The sequence below is a fragment of the Manis javanica genome, chromosome 13, assembly GCF_040802235.1.
Source record: "Manis javanica isolate MJ-LG chromosome 13, MJ_LKY, whole genome shotgun sequence".
In the NCBI taxonomy this organism is placed as follows: Eukaryota; Metazoa; Chordata; class Mammalia; order Pholidota; family Manidae; genus Manis; species Manis javanica.
In genome coordinates, this window is record NC_133168.1 from 15,952,350 (window position 1) to 15,967,746 (window position 15,397).

A 15,397-nucleotide genomic window follows, 5' to 3' on the forward strand; every position below is an offset into this window, starting at 1 on the left:
CAATAGAAATTATGAGCATAAGGGGATGATTAGGCTGGGTCCCAAGTTGACTCAGATAGGCTTTTATGTGAGCTGGAAGGAGCCCCAGAGGTCTCTGCATGTTCATGGAATATGCAAGGGGCCTTCAGTAAGATCCAGCTATGGGTTGCACATGCTCAAGCATGCCTGCCAAGCCAGGAAGGAGAGAAGGAGACTAGTGGAGGCTATACTGCAGGGAGCAACCTCAGAAACCCTGAGTGGGGGAAAAAAATAAAGGCAATGAAGAAATCCAGCAGGGTGGGCTGGAAAAAGACACAGGGGTTGGATACTAGAGAAAAGAGTCATTTTGGGTACAGTCTGAGGCTCTCCCTCACGATCTTCTTACCCTCTCCTCTGGAGGGGTGCATATAATACAATGACTCTATCAATATATAACAGAAATAACGGGATCATTCGCCATAGCAAGCACCCATCCCCAAATCGCTTACACAAGAGGCACTAGAGGAGCAGGCATGTCCCTAGGAGAGAGAAGCACATGAGTGGGTAAGAGACATTCGGGGTTATATTAGAGGCCGGGGCTGGTCAGCGCCCCTCCGGAGCTGCTTGGCCCATGCTGTCGCAGAACCTCAGTGAGGGCTCAGCGGCAGCCAGACGGCAAGCCACCGCAGCTGTGATAATTAATTTTAGGCGTCAGCTTGATTGGGCTGAGGGATGCCCAGGTAGCTGGTAAAACCTTTATTTCTGGGTGTGTTTGTGAAGCTGTTTCTGGAAGAGGTGAGCATTTGAATCGGTAGACTGAGTAAAGAAGAGGGCCTTCCCGATGTGAGTGGGCACCCTTCAGTCTGCTGAGGGCCTGAAAAGAATGAAAAGGCAGAGGAAAGGCGAATGTGCTCTCTTCTTGAGCTGAGACATCCGTTGTCTCCTGCCCTTAGACAGCAGAACTGATTCCTGGGCCTTCTGACTCCATCTGAATTATACCACCAACTGCCCTTGTTTTCCACCTTGCAGACAACAGGCTGTGGAACTTCCTAGCTTCCATACCCACATGAGCCAGTTCCTGGAATAAACCTCCTCTTTCATACATGTATGTCTCCTATTGGTTCTGTTTCTCTGGAGAACCCTGACTAACACAGAAGCTAAATAAACTACCTCATTACATATACCCTGAGAAGGGGCAGAGTTGAGGTTATGCCAGTTGGCAAGTGGTGACTGTTAAGTAAATGGATCCAGAGACAAATTATTCAAGGAGACTTATCCAGGTACTCCTGCTATGGGGCTGAGGGACATCAGGATTTCCTGAGTTAGCAGATGAAGCCAGTCGGTAGGGAAGAGAAGGAGACAGAGACACTCAAGAAGAGCAGAGATGACACAGCCCTTGAGAGACTGTCCCTACCAACAGCTTTGAAATTCTAGTTTCAAAGTGAGTCCATATGTTTCTTGCAATAACTTTCCCACCTCTTTTCTGCAATGTCTTGAACAGATCTCTGCTTCTTGCAACTGAGAAAAAATCTAAACAAATAGCAAAATGTAAAGATCCAGGTAGAAATAGCTCCATCATTTTTTGACCTCCATCAAATCACCAAGTTGTTGGCGTCGGCATGTGTGACTGGTGCTCTTGTCCTTTTCGTGTCTTGTGCCCTCTCCTTCCCCATCCTTGGGCCTGTCCTGAGAACTGGTTCACACTCTTCTCCGGCTGGCATATGCCAGGCTGCTCACGTCTGGTCTCAATCAAGTTTCAGATAAATCCTAGAGCCAAGAAAAGTAAAAAGTAAACTTAATCAAAGCATATAAGATGCTCAAGATGTTCTGCTGGTTGCTGTCACACTTGTGATCTCGCTGATTCTTTTATGGCAACCCAAGTGGAGGTATAATAGTAGTTTCATCAATGAGGAAACCGAGGTTCATCAAAGTTAAAGGATGTTGGAAGTTGAAGAGCAGAAGTCACAATGCAGGCCTTGAGGGTGCCCCAGCTTGTGCTGGATTGCCCCCAGCTCCGTGAGTGAAAGGCTCTAGGCTGATCACGAGTGCTTACACCTACTTTCTATGGACTGTAAATTGCCCCACCAAGGTGGTGCCCCTGGGAGTGGGAGAGAGAAGGTGAAAATGTAGCCAAGAACTGCACAGGAAATGGAAGAAAAGGAGAAGCAAAGAAGCAAGAGAAGATGAGCAGATAAGGTGTCAGCTCTGCAGGCGACGTTCCAGGGGGGTGGCCATGCAAGTGGGGGGCATGGAGGCCCTCCAAAGAGAACTAGAATCTCAGCATGCACCTCCCCACCTTAAAGATACCCACCAATGATGCCAGTCTGATCCCTATTTCCCACTCACGCTACAATAAAAGACACAAATGAAATTAGAATAAAGCGAAGCACCAAATCTGAGAGCCATTTGAGTCTAGAAAGCAGTCTCTGGCATTTTGTCAGCAGTACAATATGAGTTTCCATTTTTAATTTTGGGAAATTTCATATTGCACAATTTACTATTTCCCCCACAGCCGCCACTACTGTTTGCCTTCCATTTGGTATCTGGACCAAACCCAAGTGTTTACTGGCAAAGGCTGCTTTTACTGGTTTGGGCAGCACTGCATATTGGTTAGGAGGATGGGCCCTGGAGCCAGACCATGTGGGTTCAGATCCTGCCTCTGATACTTGATGCCTCTGATCCATCTTTAGAAAAGCACTCTACTCCTCTGTGCCAAGTTTCCCATTTCCCAGAGAAGTTGTGATGGTAAAACAGGGTTACCAACCCTCCTGGTTTGCCCAGGACTAAGGAGCTTCTCAGGATGTTAAAACCAGGAAAGTCCTCAGCAAACTGGGATGAGTTGGTCACCAAAGGATAAAATAAGACACAGCAGGTAAAGCACTAGAAACTGTGAGTTCTTGACAAATGTTAGCCATTGATGTGTGAATCCACTGCAAACGTGATTATTGTAGTGGTCATTGTTTTCCTTGAACTTGGAGGCCTGGGACTAGAGTCCCAGTCTTTTCTGACACCACGTCCATTTCTCCAAAGCCCTGGAACCTGGGATCACTGGGAATAGCACAAATATGTGGGTGGTGTGTCTGTGCCGACAGCGAAGGCAGTGCACAGAGGGACGGTGAGCCCGACTCCAGCCCCCTCCTCTGGCATGGAATAGTGGCCCTTTGTCTCATGCCCTCCCCACTCTGGAATGGGTCCACTGAGGCATGCTGGCCACACAGCCAGTCCGAGACAGAGATCTACAGACAGGGTTTGATGTGCTGAGTGAAGACTTCCGGTCCTTGGAGTCAGATTTCCCCTCAGGAAACTCCGAGTCTCCCCAGGAGCTCCCGTTGAATTCTGAAGAATGAAAGGCCATCATTGCACACTCTGATCTGGTATCCTGACTTTTTCTTGCAAATTCTTCAAACATTTTATCCCTGAGGGGCTTGTGAGTTTCTTCACTGCCTGGTCTCAGATATAGAGGAGACTGGTGTACAGACCAGGCACTTTGCAGGGCTTAAGTACTTAAGGATTCTAGAATGCCTCGGTGTGTTCGCGGGCAGCTTACACTCTTTAAAACTTAGCTCCTACATTTGCTACACTATTTGCTAGGATTCACTAAGCATTTACTTTGTGCTAAGCAACTGACATAGGATATCTTAATTAATCCTCAGGGCAAACTGACAGGAAGAATCCCTTGTAAGAATCCCATATTATAGGAATAGGAGGCACAGAGAGATGAAGTAACTTGTCTAAGTTCACACAGCTTGTAAGGGCAGAACAAGATTCAAACCCAGGAAGTCTGGCTCCAGAGGTCCAACTCTCAACAAGGTATATTCTGATTCTGTGCCCACCTCGCTGGTTTGTTGTGAGAAACAAAGTAACCCATTCAAAGACACTTAGCAAATAGTAAGCACTAAGCAAATATTAGGTGTTTTTTTTTAAGGGAGGAGGGCTGAAAAGACAGCCACGGTAAATGATTCAGCATCAGTACACTCTTCATTTATATATATAAGTATAGAGGGTAAGTCTACTAACCAGCCTGACACTGTTAGAAAAAATTAACAAGTGAGTTAAAAACTCACTGAGTAAATAAAAAACTCAGTGAGTACTGCTATGCAAAGGATTTGGGATACAGCTGTAAGTAAAACCAGACACTGTTTCTACACTCCTAAGGCTGACAGTCCAGAGAAAGAGATAAAAATTAAACAAATCATCCACTCAAAAAAGGGAAAATAAATGAACAATCCAAAAAGGAAATTAAGAAAACAATTTCATTTACAATAGCCTAAGAAGGATAAAATACTTTGGGATAAACTTAACGAGGAGGCAAGGACTTGTAACTTGAAAGCTATAAAACATTGCTGGAATTAAAGACATAAATAAATGGGAAAACACCCCGTGTTTGTGGATTAGGAGACTTAATATTTTTAAAATTTCAATACTACCTAAAATGATCTACAGATTTAAGGCAATCCCTATCAAAATCCAATTTTGTACATTTTACAAACCAAAAATCTGTCCTGAAGCTCATATGGAATCTCAAGGGACCCTGAAGAACCAAAACAATCTTGTAAAAAGAAAAACAATGTTGGAGGTTTTACACTTCCTGATTTCAAAACTTATTACAAAGCATGAATCAAAACAATGTTGTACTGTCGTAAAGATCAGTGGAATAGAGAGCCCAGAAATGAACCCTTGCATATATGGACAAACAGTTTTTGACAAGGGTACCAACACCATTCAACAAGGAAAGGACATCTTTTTTAACAAAGTGTTGGGAAAATTGGATATCCTCATGCAAAACAATGAAGTTGGATCCTTACCTAGCACCATATGCAAATATTAATTCAAAATGGATCAAAGACCTAAACGTAAGAGCTAACACTGTAAAAGTCTTAGAAGAAAACATAGGGGAAGCTTTTTGACATTGGATTTGGCAAAAACTTCTTGGATATGACACCAGAAGTGCAGGCAACAAAAATAAAAATAGATAAACTGGGCAACATCAAAATTAAAAACTTATGCCTTGAGGGACACAATTAGAGTGAAAAGGCAACTGACAGAATGGGAGAAAACATTTGCAAATCATCTGTCTGATAAGTGGTTAATATCCAGAATATACAAAGGACTCCTACAGCTTAACAACAAAAAATCAAATAACCCAGTCAAACAATGGGCGAAGGACTTGAATACACATTTCTCCAAAGAATATGGCCAACAGGCACATGAAAAAATGCTCAACATCACTAATCATTAGGAAAACACAAATCGAAACCACAGTGAATTACTGCCTCATCCTCATGAGGATGGCTTCTGTCAAAACACAAACACAAAAATAACAAGTGCTGGTGAGGAGGTGGAAAATCTGGTACCTGGAATAGTCAAATTTACAGAAACAGAAAGTAGAAGAGTGGTGGCCACAGACTGAAAGGAGGGGAGAATGGGGAATTGTTGTTCAATGTGTATAGAACTTGTTTTGAAAGAAGAAAAAATTCAGAGATTGGTTACACAACAATGTAATGTGCTTAACACTACTGAACTATACACTTAAAAATGATTAATGTGGTAGATTTTATGCTATGCCTACTGTATTAGAATTTTAAAAATAAATTTTAAAAGAGGGGAATATAATTGTAATGAATGTTGCAAAAGATTTAGGTGCAAGATACATACAACATGGATCTGACCTGGGGAGTGAAGGAAGCTGAGTTTAGCCAAACAGGTTGAGTAGAAGTTTGCTAGAGAAGAAAAGAGGCAAAGAGAACAGAATATGCAAAATCCTTGTGTGGTAAGGGACCTTCATTCACTTGAGGTGCTTTATTAATTAGCTACTAAATACAAACACTTGTTTTCACCTGGTTATTTCCCTGTCTTTTTTTAATGGACACATAACCTTTGAAAGATTGCACATGTCTTAAGTGAACAATTCAATAAATTTAGTACCAACCCTTTGAATCAAGTAACAATCAAAAGAGGGATTGTCATGCTTCCTTCACCCCTACCTGTCCCTTTCCCCTGCAGCCAGTGGTAGGGCTGGGGCTGCGAGCTGAGGAGACAGCAGCAGGAAGCTGGTCCAGATGGAAGGAGACTAAAGAGCTATGGCAACTGAATGTAACCTGGGATCCTGAATCACATCTTGGGCCAGGAAAGAACAAGAATACTATTGGGAGAGTTGGTGAAATTTGAGTAGGGTCTCCAGGTGGGATGGCAGTGTTATATCAATGCTTATCTCCTGATTTGGATGTTGTACTATGGTTATGTAGGACAGAGTCATTGATTGCCTTCGAAAAACATGCTCTGATGCACTTAGGGGCTGAATGGGAATCATGTTGACAACTTGCTTTCAAATATTCAGAAAAAGAATAAAAATAATGAGTGTGCCTGTGGATATACAGAGGGAGAGGAAAGAAAGTGAGTAGACAGTTATGTTAAATGTTTAACAATGAGGATATCTGGGTGAAGGAGACATGGAGTTCTGTGTATCACTCTTACAACTTTGCCAAAAGTTTGAAATGATTTCAAGATAAGTTATTTTTCAAAGATATTGTCTGATTGAAATGAGCCCACAGGTGAGGCAGTAGGTATCAGAGGTGAGATCTGAAATGAAGATAAACATTATGTCTGTCACTGAATTTGAAAAGGTTACATTTGAGAGAACAGAATTTTTAGTATTCATTTAGTTCTGTCTAGACTGAAGTAGGCCCTCCTGCATAAAACCCACTGGTGTTTATATTAAATTAATAAATAAGCATTCTGATTCAGCATCCACTTGGTTAGTGTGAACTGGTCATAGGATCTGGGAACACAGGACTCTTATCTGAATCATGGCCCAACATCAGCCCTGAGACACATCGTATACCAACTCACCTCCCTGCCACTGCCCTTTCCAGCTTCAGGGAATGAAGGGTGGAGGAAACCTACCAATAGGATCTTGTCCACAATACCGATAGACCCGGGCACAGCTGTGAATCCAGAAGGTGCTGAAGTGGCACCGAAACCAACAGTACACCTCGCTGTTTTCATTCTTCTGCAGATCAGCAAAGACCCGATTCGAGTCAGGGCATGAGTCGCCGGGTTTCCACATGCATGTACCACCTGAAACGCATTGAAATGAGCTCCTTGGTGTGTGGTACTGTGGGATATCTATGTAGGAAGCACCTTGGGAAATGGAGACACAGAAGAGGCCCAAACCTCTGTCCTCCACCCAGGCAGTGGGCCCGATGCACCCACATGGGGATGGGACAGCTGTGCTGACCACACACAGCATTCAGGTTGGATGCCCTTGGATAATTATGTCACATAAACAGGGTTTTTTTTTTTAAGTAGATTAGAAACTGTAAGTACAGTCTTATATATTCTTCGGGGAAATTGCAATAGAGTTAGTGGCTCAACTCGGTGCCCCCCTGGAAAAATCGTGAGCGGGGTTGAGTTACAATTCCAGGGCAAATACTTTTTTGTCAGAATAGAATCATCAAAGCTTTGTTCTCACAGTGATTTGAAAGTTGTCAGATGACTTTACAGCTAAACTTTTTTCAGTTCCTTCAAGCAAAGATGTAATGACAGCTGAAAATAATTAGTTTATTCACCAAAAGCACCTTTTTGAGATGGGCAGAATAAAGAGACACTTAAGTTTTATTTATTTACTTATTTAAGAAAAAACTATGCATCACAATGAACTCTGAGGCAGAGAAGGGGAAATGTTAGAGTGGTTTTATTTTTGGAAAAAATGAAAACATTATTATTATTGTTACTATTATTTTGTTTACCTGAACTTTGAATGCCTCACCTCCTTCCCTAGTTTCCAGATGGAAAATATATATATATATAGCTCTCAAAACCCCAATTCCTTACCTCTTATTCCCGTTATCCTGAAGCTTTACAATTTCAGTCTCATCCTTGGATTTTCCTGTAATCCAGTCAGTTTTCAAATTCCACTTTTGAGAGTAAAGATCAGGATGATCCTCCCCCAGACCCCAAATTATGTTTAATGATCACAAATGAGCACAGAATGTCTGCCCTTCCCCATCCCGCCCATGGATCCCCCTGCCCAGAGCTCTGGGGTCTCACCCTCCTCCTCCTCCTTGCCCAGTGACCCTGCCGTCATCTACTCCATCCCCTCATCTCCGGCTCCTTCCTCCACTGGAGTTCCTATCTCCCACGCACTCTCCCCTTCCCCTGCACAGACCTTTCCTTGCCAGAGGATGCTGTTCCCAGGTTCCTCACTGAAAAGTTCCTCTACTTGCTGGTCTCCAGACCTCCCTCCCTCCTGCCGCCCCATTCCTACGCTCCTCAGGAACTCTTCTTCCTTTCCCACACCTATTCCCCAAGGCAGCTCTTCCACACAGTTCCGGGCCTGGCCCTCTGTCCTATTTACACCACCCCTTCCCAGAGCAAAGTTACCCTCCTCCTGCGTCCCAGGGTGGAGGTTCTCCCTTCTCCCTCACCTCTCACGTGTAAAAGACCCCTAAACCTCGAAGACCTCTCAATCCGCCCTCCTTCTCTCCATCCCATAGCCATTTACTGCCTGGTTTAGACTCCCATCTTCTTGTCCCTGGATTTCTGCTACTGACTCTATCCTCTGAAGACTTCTTCATGCCGTGTTCTTTCTAAAACCAAATCTGATTGTGCCTCTTCGACAACGGGAAGTGAGTCATTGAGAGCCATCCGCTGGGCGAACCAGCCTGTCTGTGGAACTTGGAAGACATGAGATAAATTCAGAGCATTTTCCTGCAGTGCATCAACTTTAATCAAAGTTTTTGAGTGTGGATGAGGAATTTTTAGTCCTAATAGTCACAACTTGTTAAAAGAGACTTTATAATAAAATCAACCCATGTATATGGTGGAAGACACCAGAAGTTCACTTGAATCTAACACATAACAGGAGACTTCAAAGACATTTTGGGCTTAGAGAAGGCCATTAGAGGCCATGTTTAGGGATCCCTAGTTGGTTAGCATTCCGCCTCCTCTGCCATCAGGAGCATGGCCCTGGGAAAGTTCAAGGGGCAATAGGCCCTATGGATAAAATGAAATTTTTATGCTTCTGGTCCACATCTACCTTTCTTGCCCCATATTCTGCCACTGGCTTTACTTCTAACTATGTGTCATTCCTCTATTTTCACTATTCCAATTTTCCTGTCTGGAACAACCAGGAACAACCCGGAACAACAATAATTTCCAACCTCTACTTTTGACAAAATGTCCTCATCCTTTAGAATCTAGCTCAGCTCTTTCTGGGAAGAGCTGGGAAGCCCTTTGTGGGTTGACGAGTTGCTGGATGCCCTTTGTCCTTCTATGTGGACCCTTCGCACGGTGTGCGCTGATGACTTGTTAACCTATTCCTCTCCCCAGATGGGTTCTTGGAATGCAGAAGCCCTGATTTACGCATCATTGTGTCTCCAGAGGTTAGAAGAGTACATGTACATAGTATGTGTGTGCTCAAGGAATGTCTTGAAAAAAGTGAAGACAGGCAGGTAAGTTGGTTGCTTTCTAACAGGTACAAAGTCTTGGCTAATGAGCGGGGAAAGGAAGGAAAATACTATATTTAAAAAATAATGAGACACCATGACAATGAGCCGCCTTACTGCAGTCCTTCAGTGCTCCTTGCTGGCCTCACGGCAGGCCGACTGTCCTGTACCCCCACTTCTGAGCCATTCAGCCCCCAGCCCTTGGATGCTTTGGGCTGATGAAAGTCCAGCCTCTGCGGATCCTTTCATGATGAATGTCCAGCCACCTCTCCTTTCCTCTGAATCTTTCCCAACCTTGACATACAACACAAATTTTACCTTCTCAGTGAAACCTTTCCTGGCTGTTCCGGCACTCATAAATTTTTTTCCCCCTTCTTAACACCTACAACACTTAAGTTCTTATTAGAATTTAATTACACACGTCTTGAATTTTATAACTTTTATTGGCTTTCTTTATTACAGAAGCAATACATTTATACTGGAGAAAAAAATTTAAAAACCAGTTAAGCAAAAAAGAAAATCCACTTATTAGCTCTTCCTATTGAGAGAAACACTTTCTCTGTGTATTCCTTCCAGACTTTTTTCCTATGCGTGCTTAGACAATTTTTCCACTTCTGGGTTCATACTGTTTTGCAAATTGTATTTAAAATGTGCCAATTAAACATTAAAATGCCAATATACATTCCTCTTCAACATCACTTTTGATGAATTTTATATGTGGTATTCAGTTTTATTTATAAATCACCTGTATGTAGCCAATACTCTGTTGTAAGGCATTTAGATTTCCATTTCACTTTTGTTATATTATGAAAAAAATTGTATTCCTAATTCATTTCACTAGTATAAATTCTAATAAATATAATTTCTATGTAAATAATTTTACATATTATGTAAAATAGCGAGTAAAATATTAATAAAAGTAATTAAGTATAAAATCATTGCATTTGTCAATTGTTTTCTTTATGTTAGCTTTGATTACCCACCTAGATTTTTTTAAGTTCCTTAAGGATAGGATCCAATGTTTTCTAATTTTTTCTCTCTCATCAGCTCAATAGATATGCAACTGTGCATTCTGAGGAATTAGTTTATTTTATTTCACTTAAATTTTTAGATAATGGCATCAGTTCTTCATTGCAGAAGCAGATCTTTGGCTATGTCAGTATAGGTAGTGATATGAGAACATCCTTTCCTCTTAAGAACTGTTTCCCAAGTCCTTCTTAGGAACCGAGGTGATCTTTGGGGAACATAAGGATGGGTAGTTAAAAAGAAAAAAGGCTGCCAACCAAATTTAACAATGGCTAGATGTAAAATTTATGCACAATCCTAGTTACTCTGGAAGATTACAATGCTCTCTAATTTGGAATATACTGTTTATTTTTCAAAACTCATATAAGATCTTGTACAATAAGAAATAACTTCTTGGCAGTGGCATGTCCATAAAGTCCTCATAGTGACCCTCAGATGTCCTCTGAGTTGTCACATGTCCTGCATTAGTCCACACTTTTCTTCTCTCCTTCAACTCCGACACACTTTCCCCTCCTCTACCACCAGCTCATCTTGCTTCCCAGTCCACTGGGAAGAAAACAGAATCACTCACACAAGGACTCCCTGCATTTGGCGCCACATTCCAGCCTCCCTGAAGCCACATCCCCACCTGAGCTGCCTTCCCTCCTGTTGCTAGGGATAAGGGGCCCTACCTGGCTTGAGAACTTCACTCAAGTTGTTTAATTGCTACACAACTTCTCCACTTAGATGTCTGATAGGCATCTGAAATTTACCATATCCAAACCCAAACACTTGAGCTGTCCCCCCAGACCTGCTCCTTCTGTAGCCATCCCTGTATCACTAAATGAAATCTTCAGTAATCAGCTCTTCAGGCACAAATCCAGAATTTCCTTTGACTCCTCTTTGTCTCACACACCGCAACAGAATCATCAATCTGGTTTACTTAGAATATATATCTAGATTCCATCTACTGCTATCAGTGTAGTCCAAATTACCATCACCTCTCACCTGGCGTATGTCAATAGCCTCCTAATTGGTTTCAGTGCTTCTACTCCTGTCTTCCCCTCCACTTAGCAAACAGAATGATCTTTTGGAAGTCGAGGCCCAGTCATGTCCTTTCCCTGCAAAAAGCCCCACAACTGTCTTCCCATTTCCCCTAAACTATAAGCCTGCTGGCTATCCCTCTGGCATCATTTTCTGCTTCTCTCCTTCCTGCTCTTCTGTATCAGACACAGTGGTCTTTTTGCTGTCCCTGGAGCATGCCAAATTCACTCTACTTCAGGGCCTTTGCACTTGCTCTATCTGAACAGCTGCAGAGGAGCTTGCCCCCTCACTTCATTCAGATCTCCGCTCAAATGTCCCCTCATCAGAGATGCCTTCTCTGGCCCAACATCCCTGAGAATGTGGGCCCACCCCTATCACTCCTGAGCCCTTTACCTACTTTATTGCTTCTATAGCGCTCTTCACCCCCAGATAGCATAACACACAACTTGACATTATACACACACACACACACACATGCACTCATACATATGGCTCATTGTCTGTGTCTCTGTCCATCTCAGTCTCATCACTAGAATGAGAATTCTATATCCCATCCTGTAGAACAGTACCCACCACAAAATAGGTGGCTCAACAATCGTTGAACAAATCATCAAAGTGATTTGTTCAAATTTGAAATTACTTATTTCATCAGTTCTCCCATGTGTCACCTGTACAGTACTGAGTGGGGGTTTTGCCATTTAGATATACTTCAAAACATCTGGTTCAGAAATAACAGACTGTAGTCACAATTCTGAGGAATTTGCCCAATGAGCAGAACTGAGTATTTTCTGAGAATGCCCATCAGTACATTGGCTGCTCCTGGCTTTGGCATTCTCCATCGAAACATATCACTCCATTGTCTCCCACTGGACACTGACTTTGTCCTGCTGTATCTTATTCAAGGTACCACATTTAAAATTCTGACTATGTTCTGTGAAAGAAAAACCATTATATCTTCTCAACACCATCAGATCCTATAATAGAGGCTGGAGAGCAAGAAATCAGACTTGAGAACTGCCCACTTCTTTCTCCTGCCTTCCTTCGCGTATCTTTTTGTTTCCTAGATATTTAATTTTTCCCGCTTTATTTTATAAAATCAAGACTTTAAGAAGTATAGCTTCTTGATTTCAGATGAAGCCCATTTCTGGATTGGTGCACACATGTAAGTATATAGGAAAAAAAAGTGTATCAGAAAAGTTTCAATGTTGTAGACATGGGAAATAAATTGACCTGCACTCAAGCTACTGCCATGAACACAGAGAGGGAAGGACGTACAGCTATTTCACAATGTGATTGAACTGCTCAGAGCAGCACCACAAACCCGGGGGGTGGCCAGCAAGCATTCACTACAAGGGTGCTAAGACCACCCCCAGCCTAACCTCTGCAGTACTCCTGTTAAAGAGTGTCTAGTGCTTGGCTTACCATCCTGAGTGCACGTCATTCTGAATATTTTTACAGGCTTTAATTCAAAGAATGCACTTTCAACTATTGAAAATGAAATAACTAACTCCCTACTAGACTCATGCTCCTCAAAGGCAAAGATTTTTTATTCACATACATGGAGGCACATGCTTACAGTACTGAATGTGACCTAGAAGTCAACTTGCTCTAATTCAACCTCCTTGAATGACTAGATAGTACAACCTATCACAGATGCATTTGATTTTTTCATCTCTAGTTACTGTCCCATCTCATACTTGAGAATTTCAAACTAAGAAAGCTCCAGTCTCAGTCTTTGGCAAGTAGACTAACTGGAATTAATGAATAGCCTCTGTTGTATCCACCTGGGACCAGAAGCTAGGAGGCAAGACCAGTTAGCAGAAGGGTCCCTCTGCACCCCCTCCACACTGATGTGCCCAACTCCACTCACGGTGGGACTGCCATGGCCTGCTTGAAAAGAAATGAATTTACACCACTTTCATAGGGATCTTCTCAAACCTGGCTTTCGTGGTAAAAATACCCATTTATTGGATGCTACTAAACTGCATAAAGTTAAGGCATTGATAACTCACAAGAATGAGGAATGCAGAAATATCACCATCCATAGACTACAAGAAATGGCCCTGCCAGGGCAGACCGGCGGTCAGTATTCTCTGTCCTTGCCGGGGGCCAGACAGGGATCTCAAAAGCAGAGCGTTTTGTCAAAAGGGGATTCAAGGAGACGACTGCTCCGAGTTCTGAGACTTCTCGTCATCTGAAAACTGGGGAGGATAGCAGAGAAAAGCTCCCCAGGGTAGTTCTAGACCTAGATGGCTCTGCAATGCTCTTAGAAAGATTAGCTTGGTCCATCCGCTCCCTTTCCGCTATCTCTTAGCTTTCTGTACAGACATTCAAAATGGGGCTTTTAAAAAACTAAGGTGGTTCAGAGCAACACTTTGGCTGGTATCACAGGACTCCCAGGGCGACGCTTCACTGCTTCCTCAGCATATGCCAGTGCCCATTTTACAGGGGGGATTTATGACCCTTCTCTCAGTAGAGCGAGCCAAAGTTTTATAATATTCATTAAAAATCAGCACCACACGTAATAATATGGAATACTGCCTGTACACAAGGGGGCCAAGTTATAGGTGTTCAGGGAAACGTGGCAGCATTTCTTGGCCTTGGCAGAGGTAAACTTGCAGGCACCGGCACTACACTAACACAACCTTCTTTTATTGCAAATGTTCCTTCAGTCTAAGTCCTAATTACTTTCTGTAAAATCCTAACCACCACCCAGCTTTCCTGACAGGGCAGCCACACGATGGCCTTGAAGCGCAGCACCAACACTGGTGCAGCCTCCAGAGAGCAGGGGGAGAGGCGCAACCCGGTGGGAGCTGGGGTGGAGGCTGAGGGTAGCCTTTCCATTCACCACGCAATCGCTGGCGCCCCTTCAAAACCCTGGCGTGCGGGCGGAGAGGAGCGCTCGGTGGGACAGGCCGAGGCCTTCCTGATAAGGATTCAAATGTCAACATTGCTCTTGGGGCCGGAACTCCTCGTCGCTCCCTCCTCACCCAAGAGGGGGCTCTGGTCTGCTTTGTGGGGGCCCGTGGAACATCCTCTCCTGCCCCTCCTGAGAAACGCCGGGCAGCCCAGGTATCCCAGGTCTCGAGGGCCGGCTCCCCTTCCTGGACGTAGGGACCTGGGCACTGCTCCCCCCCTTCCCCACGTGCCCCACCACCCTCATCTCACACCCGCCACCCGCCAGCCCCCGGCCCAGGGCCTCGAAGGCCTCCGCGAGTCCGGGGCAAGGCCGAGCCGAGGCAGGCGGCCAGGCGCGCGGGAAGCCGGGCTCTCTCACGGCCGCGCGGCCGCACAAAGCGGGTAACCCGGCGGCGGCGGCGGCAGCGGCGGCGGCGGCAGCGAGAGGCGCGCCCCCTCCCGCGAGCCGGCGGAGCGCGCGCGCCCGCCCCCGCCCCCGTCTCCGAGCGCCGTTCGCGGAGCGCCTTACGCTAGTCGCCAGGCGTACGGCGCCCCAGCGGCCGGGAGGTGCGCTGCCCGGCTCCGTAAAGTTATTGTGAATGGGGAGCGGGTGACGTCAGCGCCGAATGTCAACAATGTAGCGATTGAGAGTGTGGGCGTTCCGGGGAGAGCGCGAGCCGCGCGGCGCGGAGCAAACAGCGCCGAGCCGCCGCCGCCGGAGCAGCAACAGCGGCCGCGCACGCCCGGGCCGCGGCCGCAGCCCTGCCAACGAGAGCGCCCGCCCCCGCCCGCGCCCCCAGCCTGCCCGCCCGCCGCCGCCGGCCCCTCGCCCTCTCCCCGGCCTGCCTTGGACCCTTCCCCTCCCCCGCCCCGGCACACGCGGGAATCTGGCGAGGAACTGCCATGTGATGCGCGTCCTCTCCGCGAGCTTTCGGTGACCCCCGAACCGCCCACCGCGCCGGCTGCCGGGAGGGGCTGCACGCTGGGGAGACGCGGGGAAGAGGAGGCGGCAAAGGACGCAAAGTTCTCCGGCGAGGTGAGCCTGC

The 15,397-nt window shown here is 45.1% G+C and overlaps 1 protein-coding gene across 6 annotated transcripts in view; it reads left to right on the forward strand.

The window, feature by feature from the left end:
• The first annotated feature begins 14,877 nt into the window (after nucleotides 1-14,877).
• BACH2 (BTB domain and CNC homolog 2) overlaps nucleotides 14,878-15,397 on the forward strand; it is a 307,650-nt gene continuing 307,130 nt past the window's right edge. For 3 of the 6 annotated variants that reach the window (XM_073220961.1, XM_037014240.2, XM_037014211.2), the window contains exon 1: nucleotides 15,177-15,387. The gene's annotated coding sequence lies outside the window, so the exon portion shown is untranslated. Of the gene's footprint in view, nucleotides 15,388-15,397 lie in introns of all 6 variants that reach the window. The other 3 variants (XM_037014235.2, XM_073220957.1, XM_073220963.1) reach the window with 3 other exon arrangements.